The 15349-nt window shown below is 30.8% G+C and overlaps 1 long non-coding RNA gene across 7 annotated transcripts; it reads left to right on the top strand.

Annotated features, from left to right (window-relative positions):
* The first annotated feature begins 1101 nt into the window (after positions 1–1101).
* LOC134687146 (uncharacterized) lies at positions 1102–15013 on the top strand. 7 transcript variants are annotated; one of them, XR_010101736.1, is made up of 5 exons: positions 1102–1191; positions 5179–5337; positions 6038–6136; positions 9510–9570; positions 12409–15013. It is a non-coding gene; the product is annotated as an uncharacterized LOC134687146 (long non-coding RNA). The 7 variants fall into 7 exon arrangements; XR_010101740.1 differs by lacking the exon at positions 1102–1191 and adding an exon at positions 1266–1286; XR_010101734.1 differs by lacking the exon at positions 1102–1191 and adding an exon at positions 1708–1814 and having other exon boundaries at positions 12409–15012.
* Positions 15014–15349: the final 336 nt, after the last annotated feature.

Below are 15349 nucleotides of genomic sequence, written 5' to 3'. Positions count from 1 at the left end.
TCTATATGTAAATTTCTTTGTATATATATATATGCCGATCTCTATACCATTGTACTTTGGTGTCCGAGAATACAGACATACATTTTCCCGTTTGAATGGTTTTACACTAGTAATTTTGGGGCCCTTTAGAACTTTTTGTTCGGTGTGAGCCAATGCTCCGTGTTGAAGGCCGTACATTTAGGCCTATAATGGTTTACTTTTATAAATTGTTATTTGGATGGAGAGTTGTCTCATTGGCACTCACACCACATCTTTCTATATCAATATAATTTCTCTAAATATCACCACAACAATGTTAAATCAAGCAATTTTTCAATTGTTCCCTCGCCGGGATTTAAACTGTTAATGGGATATCGAGACAAGTTAACACCGCCTGTTCTGTGTTCAGCGCTCTAGACAACTCGGCCACCTAGACTATAAATACACTATCGATAATACTATCTTATGAAATTTAAAAAAAGAATGTAAGATATCGGAATATACATTTTGCATTTTTAAAAACGGGTACAGCGTCTTATTGACAATGCATGATAAATGATTAGTCAATTATCTTACCTGACTACTGTCATACGCTTCTTTCTGCCTAAATGCATGTTAGATAATACAGAACCATAAATATGAGATTATGTCATATATGTAAACACATAGTATCTGATGTTTAAGTCTGTCTATATATATAGATATTTGTATTTTAAAGTACAAATTTGTACATGCAGGTAATACATTTACAATATTAGGTCAATGTCAGGAAACACCCGATGCAACCCATGTCATCCTATTAAATAGATCTTATGTTAGTGGGGTTACGTTGTTCAATAGAGGGTATGGTATACCATGTTAACACATGTTATGGGGTTATTCTATTGAAATAGAGTAACATAGTATTATAACCCTGCTAGTATATGGTGTGAGGTTATCTTATTCAAGTAAAATAACACAGCAATGATACAAATTCAGCATATATTATGGAGTTATACTATTCAATTACGGTAACACAGAAATTATACAATGTTAGAATATAGCATATATATAGTATGGGGTTATCTTATTCAAGTAAATAACACAGATATTTTGGCATGACACAGAGGCTGACTCAGTATTGGCCAATCATTGTCTTTCTTGTATAATCATTTATAAAAAAAGCTCATACCCCAAACTTTCAAAAGCCACATGTATTCAGAGAGCCTAGAGGTAATTGTTATATATTTATTGACCAAACTATTATATTTTCTCATGATACGACTAATCATTATCATGCTGCATCATGTAAAATAAAACAGAGTCAAGTAAGTTGAGAATTAAAGCCCGGCGATACTTGTAAACACTGAATTATACATTTCTTGAAATTACCGGCTACGATTTTTCCCCAATAATTCCCATCCCTCGCCTTGTCCCTTGTTGATTTGACATATAACACATTTTATTATAGAATATTAAACGAGTGTTTTTAATTTAAACTGGAACGAAATTGTAATACATGAAGAACTATGAACGAAAACCCACCCGCATATTATGCCAGTATTGCCGGTCCGTCGATGTCATGAAAAATTGTGTTACATTTGATAAACATAAATACTTGTCAAACGTTTATATTGATTAACGAAGTAGTTTTCAACTGAAAAACGCAACCTCTCGCATCAGCCGATCAAAATGTACAGTAGTACAGTCCGGAATTGTTTCATACGTTTGGACCGGAAGTTGTGAAATTTATTTACCGTTTAGTCAATTTCACTTTCACTTTCCCTTTGACTAAATTGATTCTTGCCTAGCAAGTGGCACAATTCATAACAGGAAACAGAACCTGCTCTCATGAGGTTTATCACATACGGCAATGTTGTTAATATTTACTCCAAAATATTAAAATGAAATACATAACTGTTAACAAGTCACTTCTTGATAGATTTTGTCACAAGTTGCATCAAAACTTGCAGAATTATGTTGCATGAGTAGTTGCCATTAAAACTTAATTTTATATATAAATTAGTGTTCAGCTGCTTTGAATCCCTAACTGTACACCATGCGACTAGTCCTATAATGCAAAGTAATGGTTATATAACAATGGTTTGATTCCACCAGTGTACTTTATCCAGAGGAAGAAATTTCCTAGTGATTTTTATCCACCAACAAACATTCACTAGTTTTTTTTTTTATCCAGGTCCAGTGAAAAACATCCACCCAGGGTCATTATAAGGTTCTAAAATGGTTTTTTTTTAAAGGGAAATATATATATAAAATGGGGCTTGATATTTTTTGGTGTATTTGAAACCTGCATTGTTGATTGATGTTAACAACTGTGTTTTCATCCAATCCAAGGAATGTTCACACTAGTGTTTTGGAACCAGGAATGATTACACTAGTGATTTTATACTGGAATGATTGCTCTAGTTATGGATGCTCCTGTAATTGAAACTTTCTGTAAGAACAATAAAATTGATAATGGAAATGGGGAATGTGCCGGAGAGACAACAATTTGACCATAGAACAGACAACAGCAGAAGGTCACCAATAGGTAGGTCTTCAATGCAGCGAGAGACTGCTGCTCACAGAGGCGTCCTTCAGCTGGCCCCTAAACAAACATATATACTAGTTCCGTGATAATGGACTAATGGACGGCATACTTAACTCTAAATTATACACAAGAAACTAAAATTAAAAAGCATACAAGACTAACAAAGGCCAGAGGCTCCTGACTTGGGACAGGCGCAAAAATGCAGCGGGGTAAAACATGGTTTTTATTATATCTTAACCCTCCCCTATACCTCTAGCCAATGTAGAAAAGTAAACGAATAACAATAGGCACAGTAAAATTCAGTTCAAGAGAAGTCTTAATCCAATGTCAAAAGATGTAACAAAAGAAAATAACAACAGACTACTAGCAGTTACAAACATGCCAGCTCCAGACCTCAATTAAGCTGATTGAAAGATTGTCTTCATCATATGAATATCAGGAACTATCCCTCCCATTAGCGGTTTAGTATTATACCATCATAAAATATATAAGAAGAACATAACTTGTGTCATGCCAACAACTGGTTTTTAAATGAAGGTGTTTAATTCTTTTTTTTTTTTTTTTTTTTTATAAAATAATATCTTTATTGCACTTTTCTTTGCTGTTGTTACAAATTAATCGACCTACAGCAGTTGGCCGAGTATCCCTGTGAATTAGTCACTGGATAACCAGGGAATCTATTCAGTGAGTTCATATTTATATATAGTTTGTTAGTTTTACAGTTCATGGTTATTACATACATTTTCCAAACTATATTGTTTCATGATTACTGAAAGTGTACAGTTTTTGTCCGGTTTGTTTCTAAAGATTAAAACTTTAGGATCATTGACCTTTAACCTTATTGATGAAAACCGTTGGAACTGGTTGATCGATTGTCCGGATTAATTTTAATTCTGATGCAAAGGCTCTATATAAGTGAATCAATATTAAAGTCAAAATATGTAATCTTTAATGAAGTGACAACAGTATTGTAACTATATCCCTTCTTAACAAGTCTGTTTAAAGGTTTTGTTAGCTTATGCACAAATCTGCTCTGTACATAAGGTTTTTATCAAGTTAAATGTCCTGATCATAGATTAAAGTATTTTGAGTTATAAAAATATCCTCCCCACCTTCTTCAATATTAATTGCTAGATTGAACCATATTAATTAAACTGGTTTCTTGAAAATCATTCTAATTTTAACCAAAGGACCACTTTCAAGTTCATCCGTCACCGGGAAAAAATCGTGAATTAAGCAGGCCTTTATGACGTCATTTACCAGTTAGAGGGGATAGCCTGTATCCCTGCACTGTTGGCGTTCATTAAGGGTCTAAGTGATTGTCATTGTGCAGGATAAACTAGAAATAAAGTTTGTTTTGTAAGTACTTAATCACAATCCCCTAATGGCAGCAGTGCTTATTGTTAATTATGAGAATTTAATTTACCAAACAATTTGTGTGATATATCAATTACCGGTATACAGTTTTCCAACCACTCGCTCAACATTGGAAAGGAAGTGACGATGCCCCTGAATACACGAATGTTGTTCACTAAAGCCAAAGTTTTTGACAGAAATGCATCAAACTCGAAAAATGTCTATTAATTTATGTAAACAATAAACCTGTCTTATATAAACTTAACAACACTATTTAGATCGACGCTTTCACACTTTTTACATTCAATATTCAACAGTTACCCGGAATGAAAGTATGCTTACTGTATATCAAATCAAATCTTGTTTGTTACACTTCTCAGTACAGTATCAAGATCTACTTTTAACTAATACCACAACAAGTTAGGACAACATAGGAATCATGATACATGTTGGTCTGTCTGTTTTGAGATCATCTTGCAAGCTCATTCCTCTTATACCTTGAAATAGTGAGGGGGCATGAAGTTCTACCCTTGTCCTTCTGTACATCAACATCTTTTTGTATATCTGTTCTTCCCAAAGTTTACAAATGGATCATAACTATGCTGTGTAACAAAAGTACATTGTGGTAATAAGAATAAAAATGGAAAAAAATTGTTAAATTTTTGTTTCCTTTTTCAAACTTAAGTTAGTCTCAACCAAATGTTATGAAACTTATACACAATGCTGATCTGACATAAGAAAAATCAAATCAAGTGCACATTTGGGTAGGGTTAATTTTACTGTTCTTCAGTTATGTTCCTTTATAACTTTAAATGATATTCTAGGGTTCATCATCTTTGTCCAATTGACACATTCCCCAAAATTGATTTAAGTCATAATTTATTAACCCTTTCCTCCATAATGACGCCTTTTGACGCCACCCCCCTTACTCCATAATGACGCCTGTGTAGTACCTCAGTTGAAACACTTTGACTACAAAGTGTTTGCAGTTGAATTAATAAAATTTGTATCCTATATGAAAAGGAATATCATAGGAATATCCTACTTCAATTTATTTGATGAAATATTTGTTTTTCGCAATGCCTTAATGCTTCAAAGCATATGTTTGGCATTTTATTAAAAAAATCCTATGCGAATCAAGTATGCAAAAAAAAAAAATCAATGGAGGAAAGGGTTAAGGGGAGATAATTAGAGACTTATTGTAGTATCTATTAAGCAAAACTCCTTAGTAATGTTAATGGGTTTTAATGAAACTTGATACTTTGCATGTAAAACAAATAGAAGATATATTGAAACTTCTTTATTTATTGTAGAATGAAAAGAATCTCCTTTACTAAAAAGCCACCAAAGATTAGATAGTTTATGCCAGAAACAGACCACAGTACACTCGACTGGAAGATTCAACATCCAGTAAAAAGAGGAAAGTGGCATTGATTCAGTTTCAATACACACTCCTGCTTTTTCCTTACAAGGTTATATGAGATGTTTTAAATGATACTTTTAAGCAAAATTGATTATACATTGTTATAAGAAGGTTTGAGACAGGTTACAGGTATATCCTTGCTTAAATAATTGATTTTTTTTTTTACTGAATCACCAGTTTACGTTAACATGGGGAACTATGTTCTCTTTTCTTTTACATTTTTAAACATACTTGTATACTGATGTACTAACTAAGGCAATTTCAATCTATCGAATTACTGGTTCACATGTACCATATATACAGTTTTTTCATGATTTGAATGTGAATAGCTATATCAAGAATTGAATTATTTTCTGCTGACATAAGAGGAAGGTGTTTAGATGATTAAGGATATTAACTTACAAAGAATGTATTATGAAAGACATTTTTTTTATTGTAATGTTCTTAACAATTGATTAAAAGGGTTAATACTCAGTTCAATATACAGATTCCCAATTTACCTTTCAATTTCATGTGTATTCTCCAGCCTTACTAGAGTATAGTATAACAATATGATTTTGAAAAAAAATGTGTCCTTCACATGGAATAACTTATAATGTTCTTGACAAAATAATATTCTTGACACTGTGTTTTGTAGCGCAAGTTTAATGTAGGGTTTTCTACATACTGTAATTAAATTAGGTTTTTGTTTTCACTTATAGTTCACTTATATGATAACTAAAATCTCCATTTTAACTTTCTTTTTATAGGGATCTATGTACCAAAAGAGTTGGTCTGTGTGCTCAAAAGAAAAGACAACGATTGTGATCAAGCTTTTTTCAGTCCTATTTCTGATGTTGATAAGAAAGGTATGCTTTTCTCTTGTGATGACTAACGTAATGTTTCTGGCTACATTAACAAATTTTTAATCATGCTTATTGTGAAGCACAGAAAGTTCTTAAAAGAACAATTAACAGGCTATTATTTGAACTTGGAATTATTTTTAATTATGGAATTTGTGTAATTTCTTGTGTTTAAATATTTTTGATAAATTCCATGTTTATTTGGTATTATATACAAATATATCATGCTTACAAGGGGTATTTGCCAAAAATACCGGTTGAGAGGTACAAATTTCCAGAGCCTTGTAAGCATGATATAGTTGTTTAATTCCACCAAATGTTTCACCTAAAAAAAAAATATTATAATCAGGTATCATATGAAATTTTGACTTGAATGTATAATTTTTGTATACACTGCAGCTGTGCTATTTGCTATGTGCAATGACCGTATTATCATTTCTTATCATTTTTTTATGTACAGTCACTGACTGTATTATATATGTCTCCCTTTTTATGATAAAAAGCTGGTTCTCGGCTGACTACTACACTTTGTTCATCAGTTTCGGTGAAGCGTAATACTAGTGGATTCCAGTTTTATGTGACCGGTTGACAATTTGTTTCCATTGAGTTTTATTTATGACGTCATTCCCGGTTATTTTACGTCATTCCAAATTCAATATTAATTATGCTTTTTATCCTAACTATTTCATCTGAAACCATATATTTAGAATGACCATGAATTTGTTATATTAGAATATAAATAATTCATTGAGTTATTTTTAGACATGGTATTCCCCATCCGCCATGGTATTTGCTAGGATATTTCCCATCTGCCATGGTATTTGCTAGCAAATACCCCGGCACATGGAATTCCCTAATGGCAAATACCCCGGCAGAGAAAAGAATATCTCGATATATAGAAATTGGTGAAAAATACCATGTTTCTCAACCAATCAAAATACAGCATTATTACATAAGGTGGAATTACATGTATAATCTTTTGAGCAGTTTAAATAACACTTTCCATACAATGTATTTTGGTTAGATAGTGTTGTGTGCGCGGCACAGTACATTCTATTGAAAATAAACTATTTTCTTTGTAATAGAAAGTACAGAGAGGGTGGTAAAGGGGGACATTGAACACGGAAACACTTGAAATAAACATCACGAACACGTTGCACGGAAAATAAAAATCTGAAAAAAACAAAGCACGAGAAATAATTAGTAAATATTAATGTAAAAAGTTAAGTAATTTATTAATCAGCCCTTCTTTGAGATCATCTAGTCATTATATAATGGGTATTATGACCCTGCTGTCACCTTGTAGCGTCCGCTATAGTTGCAACTGATTTGAGAGAAAAATACTATTCATAATAATTAATTTGGTAGCTGTTTTAAATATTCTGGAAACTCATAATTTAAAACAATCTGCGGACTGACTTTAAATTTAGTCCTGGTTTACTTTTTAATCAAATGTGAGAAAAGCATGAGAAATTAAGATTACCAACACAAAACACAGAAAATTAATAAAGGAAAACACGAGGCACGCACGTCAAACCAAACACGAGAAAACGAGAAATAAAACGTCAAAACACAAAAAAATGTGTAATAAAAAGGCCCAAAACGTTGCACGAAAATAACCCTTTACCACCCTCTACAGAATAAACATGGGATTTATTAAAAAATTCAATAACAAGAAATCAAGCAAATTCCATAATTAAAAATAATTCCAAGTTCAAATAATAGCCTGTTAATTGATGATATTATATGTAGTAAAACTTTCAGAGGATAATATAGTCTTTATAATTATGGGTGAGACTTTTCAAGTTTTATAGAAAAGTAGAAAAAGTCTGTTTACCATATCATGTAGTTGACAACATCATATCACCCTTCATATTAAATTATAATCTTAAAGGGAGGATTGATACTTTATAAAAAAAAAAAGAAGATGTGGTTTGGTTATCAAAGAGACAACTCTCAATTTACGGCCAAATGTAGTGTGGTCTACAATTTCTAAAAGTAAATATTGACATCATATAAATGCAAATCCTCTGAGAAAAACTTATTTATAAGGATTTGGTATTGTAAGGAATTTAATGTGATTCTTTAAAAATCCCAAATGTTCAAAAACTCCCAAAGTTTAGGAAGGAGTGCAATGTTTATATTAATGTGAAATTTGGCACATTTTTTGTTGTTAAGATTTGTTTTGTTTAAGCCCCAAAACACTTAGGCCAATGACATTTTGCACAGTTGTTTGCCTTTTATAGTTTGTTGACATTTGTCTCATTATTTTTTAGGCTAACTAAATGTTGAAAAATGTAAAGGGCCATATTGATTAAACCTGTCTGTCCCACTGTCTGTTTTTCCCTATAAGAATACATTTTTTTTCTCGGCTTTCTCCTACTACAGTGTTTGAGATACAACTCAAATAGTAGGATATTTCTTCACATAATAAGAGTATGCATGTCCACAGGATTTTTTTTTTTTTTTCAAAAATAAAGTAGTTTTTGTATCTATAAGCACACACAAAAATCAAAGGATCAGGGCTTTATTGCATTTTTTCAGAACTTAAAGTCACATGTGCAGTAAGGCTATCAACACAGAGCAAAAAAAATCACTGCAAGTATAAGACAGCCCTGAGAATTGGTTTGAGCAGAAATTTGGCTTAAAAAATCAGATAGACTTTGCTCATTGTTGAAGGCCGTACGGTGACCTATAGTTGTTAATGTCTGTGTCATTTTGGTCTTTTGTGGATAGTTGTCTCATTGGCAATCATACCACATCTTCTTTTTTATATTTGTATAAACATGTACCACCACCAAATTGGGCCAGACAAATAAATATACTTCAAAGTAGAAAGTATTTAAACAAAATAGTTTGTAGGCCTAATAAGGTGTAAATATCAAAATATATGGTAATTGAGTTTTATTTGAAAGGTGGGTATAGGACTGGTGATCCTTGTAGAACTAATTTAAGTGTACAAATGAATTCTAAAATTGAGAGCACATATTGCATGTTTCTCAGAAGGGTCTGGTTTGGTGTATCTGAAGTTTGGGTAACCAGCACAGTCTGATGTGTAAATGACCTTCTGCTGTTGTTTGTTCTATGGCCGGGTTGTTATCTCTTTGACACATTCCACATTTCCATTCTCAATTTTATCATATTAACAACTAATGTATCTTTCTCAATCAAGTTTCTCTAAAACTATATGAGATATCTTATAAACTATGTGAGATATCTTATAAACTATATGAGATATCTTATAAACTATATGAGATATCTTATAAACTATATGAGATATCTTATAAACTATATGAGATATCTTATAAAATATTTAAGACTACTGTATTTACTTTTACATACATGATAAAAATATATTTCTATATGTTTATTGTTTCAGGGTGTAATAAAGTAACAACAGAGAAGGTTTTAGCAAGCAGGTGCTGAAAGAACTTCAAAAGGTTAATACTTCAACTTTCTGGTGATGTTGAAAGAAATTCAGAACCTACAATGGTATCAATAACACCCCCCCCCCCCCCCCCCCCAAGGCCCCCCCAAAAATGCTATGTTTGAGACTGAAGAATATTTAGGATTAGTTGCTCTGAAAAACAAATACTTTAATTTAACAACTTCATTTAAATTCATTCAATTAAGGCATATTTCATTGAAAATTTATGTTTTATTGACCAATAGAAAACTGGTTAGTACTTTGGTAAGGAAGGCAGACTGTACATGGTGCTACAAACAGTTTCCATGGAATAACTTATGAAACATTTAATCAACTCAGAAATGACACAATTTAAATGCATGTACAAATAATTGTCTTTTCACAGTTCTTGTTATAGACCAGGTGATGGGACGTATTATGGTATACCGTTGTCTGTCCGTTCGTCGTTAACATGGTGGACATTTACTCAAAAACGCTTAAACCAATTTGCATAAAACTTTGGTGAATAGTTTATATCTATTGACGTGAGCTCCCTTTTTTATAATTTTTAGATTTTAATTCTGAGTTATGGGGTATTATTCATTTAAAAAAGGGGGATTTTTCAGTTTCCTGACAGTAATTAAAGAAAGCTTTCACCAATTTGCAAGAAATTGTGGTGAATTGTTTATATCTTTTGACATAAGCTCCCTTTCAAATTTTGTGAATTTTAAATTATATGTTTCCCAGTTACAGGGTTTTATTCATAAAAAAGGGGAATTTTCCAGTTTTTAAACAATAACTCAAAAATGCTTTCAGCAGTTCTCATGAAACTTTGGTGAATTATTTATATTGATGTAAGCTCCCTTTAGAATTTTATAAATTTTAGATTTTATAGTTCAGAGTTATTGGGTTTTATTCATTACAAAAGGGGGAATTTTCCAGTTTTTGGACAATAACCCAAAAATGCTTTCAGCAATTCTCATGAAACTTTGGTGAAGAGCCCTTACTAGTAGTGTTTTATTTTTCTGGATCCAAAATAAAAAAAATAATGAAATAATTCTGATATAATTCTTTCTCTGTACTGTATGCTAAATCTATTGAAGATAACTGTTTAAATTGACTCCTGACATGATATAATCTTGTTTTAAAAAAGCCACAAACTTTTTGGAGTGAATATATGCATCACTCTGTCTGTCTGTCCATATGTCTTGTAAACTTGACTCTCAGTAATGTATGTACCAAAAAGATGAAACTTTACACAGTCTGAAATATTTCAAGGGAGATAATTGAATTTACTTAGTTTAATATTGCAATTTACTTAGTTTAATATCTGTCTGTTTATCTGTTCATATGTCTTGTAAACTTAACTATCTGTAATGTATGTACCAAAAAGATGAAACTTTACAGTCTGAAATATTTCAAGGGAGATAATTGAATTTACTTAGTTTAATATTAAAATTGACTTAGTTTAATATTGCAACATATGGCAACAGGTATTGTAAGTGCAACTCAAATACTCACCTAGTCCCATTATTCCCATTGATTGATTTTAAAACTTAACACTGTTGCAGTACACAACCTTAGACTGACAACAAAATGACTGAGCATGTAGGAAAATAGTCCAGATCCAATAATTTTCAAGGGAGATAATTGAACCTACTTAGTTTAAATTTGCAATAAGTGGCAACAGGACCTGTAAGTGCAACTATGTTTAATTAGCTTGATGGATATTGATGAAAATTTACAGTTGGCTGACACCACCAGAGAGTGTATATGAAGGAAATAACCCTGGTCTGAAATATTTTAAGGGGGAAATATATCTTAATTGTTTTCTATTGCAATACAGGGACGAAACTTGGGAATTATAAACTGGGAGCCCAGACCAGATATTTCATAATTATTTTCTATATGTTCAACTTAACTTTATCTGAAATTTTAGGGGCCTAGCTCAAAATCTAGGAGCCATGGGCAACTGGGCTCCCTTTAAGTTTTTTTCCTGCAATATGTTGCAACAGTGTCTATTAAGATAAGTGGATGTTCTCCTTATCGGCTTTATCGATATTGTTGAAATTTTATACAGTTGTATTACACCACCTGGGAATGTGTATGAAGGAAAATCATATTGGTCTGAAATATTTCAGAGGATGAATTGAAATAGGGGGTAGGGTTTCCTTTAGTGGGTTGACTTAAAGTTTTATGCAATACTCTCAGAATGCTAAATACTATCCATGCTGTTCTGTGCTTACTGTTGTTTCAAACTAGAATCACGAAAGTCCTTGTTAATATTATTTTTCTTTACATATATTACGAAGTTTAATAAGATATCCACAAAAGTACAGATAAATTAGGAGTCTAACATATCTATGTTTTAGTAACTAGAATACAAGTTTTTATTATTGCGATACTGGCCCAGTAGCATTACATTTTAATTTAATTAGAGAATTACTTTTTATAAGAACATTTGAAACATCAAATAAAAAAAGGAGGCCACAGCCTTATGTTCTTTAAAAATAAATACAAAACACAAATTGTCTTATAAAAATCAATGTAATTATCTGCCCTTGATTTTATTAGGATATAATATTTTTAATTTAAATAATCACACTTAATTTTTTGATAGCTTGATCTAGTTTTCAAGCTTAAGATGTTCCAGTGGTATAATATTGCATTATACTTAAAGAGATTTTTTGCAACACGCCCAAACCTGAAGAAGACATCATTCCAACATGACTTTAATATATTCTTTGGAATAACCAGTTATCTGGAATGTGATCTGAACAGTTCACACTTTTCTTTCCATTTAATAATGAATGTCTATTTCGATAATTAAACCATTTTTTGTGAATTTTATATGAAAGCAATTCTATTTTAGGTTTATCAAGACTTCTCAGTGCTTGCCAAACAAGTGTCAAAGAGTGAATGGCAAGAATGGCTTTAAAGAACGGAGAAGACCTGTTTTATTGCACTTAGTTTTAAGCTTCTGTTTGATATTTTACCACTACGATAGAGTTATGTAAATTTATGTTATGTATTGTTCTAATGTATCAATCTGTTTTGTAATTACACTTTTTTAAATATGTTGTTATTGTTTTTATACCTTTTCCTACTATTAAGGTGGTATGGGAGTCTAAAATAAAAATGATAGAATTTGTTCATACTTTGCCAAAATGTAGTATCTATTGATACATGTTAAAAAATATTATAAAAATGATAGGTCACCGTGCATTTTTTCAAGCTACGGGTCGTGACAAAATGACACATTTTGTATGGATTATACAGGAAAAAAACACCATTTTGTGAATAGAAATTAAACCAAATGATAGAATTGTAAAATAAATTAGGAAAATATAGCTTTCAAACAATGCTTTGATAATATCAAAAGAAAAGATAGGGTCACCGTGCGTTTTTTCCGGCTAAAATACAAAGTAAGAAAATTCCATGAACAATCCAACAGAAAAAGCACTGTTTTAGAGTTACTTCCCCTTAAAATGACAATTTCAAAATATTCAAAAACAACCAAAAATAATCTACACTTGTAGATATATTTATATTTATAAGTTATATTCTTATAAATTGGATCTTTTAAATGTAAAAACACATGAAATATCTGCATTCTTGCATTAAATTTTGCTAATTTGATAGAAAATATGGACCTTAGATTCTCTGTTTTTTACAATCCAAGATGGCGAAAGACACCCATACCACCTTAAAGGTTTTTATTATGCCTTAGGTTACTTTGGTTTTTTATTTCATAGGATTAAGATGTCATTCTTGAAAACCTTGTTAGTATGAACTGTGTTTTTTTATATCTTAATATGTGTAGTATTAATCCAACCCGATTATATTTAGTTATGAAAAAATATATACCATAAGGACTGTCCACTTATAATGAATGCCTCTCTGAAAAGATTAGTGAAGCTTGGAATTAAATATAAATGATTAAAATATAACCAAATTATGAAGACTCCATACAAAAAAACTTTGGAAAGTGTCACAACAGTAAAAAAAATTTAGAGTATAATTTAGGTTAGTTCTGAATCTTATTTTTTATTGGGATTTTCTTCGTTGCATAGAGGATGTGTTTATCTTATAAAATTAATATACAGTACCTGGCCAAAAGTATTCGTCACCTGCATTTTTTTGCTATTATTTCATATAAAAACACATTTTTTCAAAAATATATTTTGGGGACATTTTTGGTTTGATTTTAAGCAACTTGGTACCAATAGAAGCAGAATTGTCACAGGTTTATTTTTTTATTTGGATACATTGTCTTAGTGGATAATTTTCATTTTTTCACTAGATAAACACAAATATTATTTTCTGTTCAGAAATTTGCTATGTATTCAACCAAATTAAATTATAAAAATGTATTGTATGTGTTCATATCAAGAGAAAACAAAAACACATGAAGACAAAACTAAAACCAAATAAACAAACAAACTTTAGACAATTCTACATCTTTTAAGGCCTTGTTGATAAAAATCCAACCATAAATGCCCTCAAAATATTTTTTTGGAAAAAATGTGTTTTTGTATGAAATAATAGCAAAAAACACAGGTGACGAATACCTCAAATTTGTGATTTTTATATGTCGTAAATACATGTACAGAAAAACATACATAATGATTATGATATGCTGATACTTCATTATTGCAAATAATTTTATTTTAAATTATGATGAATATATAAACTGGATTGACTTCATATTTATGCTTGTTGATTGTCGACATTACGTGTTGAAAAACAAAAAGAGTCATAGGACTAAGAGTAACAAGCCTCAGTCAAAAAGTTACAACTAATTAATTCACTATATTAATGGATGTTTGCTTGTCATGTTTTGCAATTTTGTCAGATTTTCGAAATCCTCTGGTTTTATGCATTTGAATGCCTTAAAAAAAATTGCCCATGAACCCCAATTTTTCTTTTTTTAAATCTTTTAAATGTATGATTAAAAGCCATTTGTAAAAGTCTTATGAAATCTTATATATTTTTTAATAGTTTTTGACAACTTTAAATGGTCAATGATAAAGCTATGAAACATCAAGAGAGAACATTTTCCCACCAAAATATCATTGGCTAGTATCTCGAAAATAAGCACATTGACCCCTATATTTTTTTGCTTTTTTGATTCCTCAATTTATCCCCTATCAATATATACTGGTATTATGGAAAGTTATTTATTTTGAAACTGAGCAGCAAACATCCTTAAATGTAGAAAAGAAAATGTATAAAACATTGTCTTTTTGTAAGATAAATTGGTTGTTCATTATTAATTTTTGAAACTGGTAAATTTGTTGATAAATTTGTTTGGTCTATAATAGATTAAAATATATATCTAAAGATATCTATTGAAATCGTCTTCCTATTAATTTTTTTTTCTCAAAAACACTTTGTGCCCTCTATAAATGCTCACAATTTTTAGATAGGTAACTTGTTTGTCTATTTTATTTTGTACCATATTTTGTATGAAAATATCAATTGTGCTTTATGCATGTCACTAATGTATAGATAAATTTAGAAAATTTAAAGTTTTACAATAAAGAATAAAATTAATTAAACATTTTTGATTGATTTGATTTTATCCAATATGTATATTGAAAGGAAGGCTGTTCCAGTAATATATATAGAGTTTAAATATAATTTGCATCATATAGAAAATCAAACAACAAAAGATAGAAAACAGAGGGAATTGAGTGCAACATAAAGCCTCAGTTGAACTTGGTATTGTAGCTAAGCATGAGTGAAATTCTTTTTATGCCCGATTTATGGGCAATTTGTTTTCTGGTCAGAGCATCCGTTTTTTCATTCAT

This window comes from Mytilus trossulus, chromosome 10 (genome assembly GCF_036588685.1).
Source record: "Mytilus trossulus isolate FHL-02 chromosome 10, PNRI_Mtr1.1.1.hap1, whole genome shotgun sequence".
NCBI lineage: Eukaryota > Metazoa > Mollusca > Bivalvia > Mytilida > Mytilidae > Mytilus > Mytilus trossulus.
This window is presented reverse-complemented; position numbering and strand designations above follow the sequence as displayed.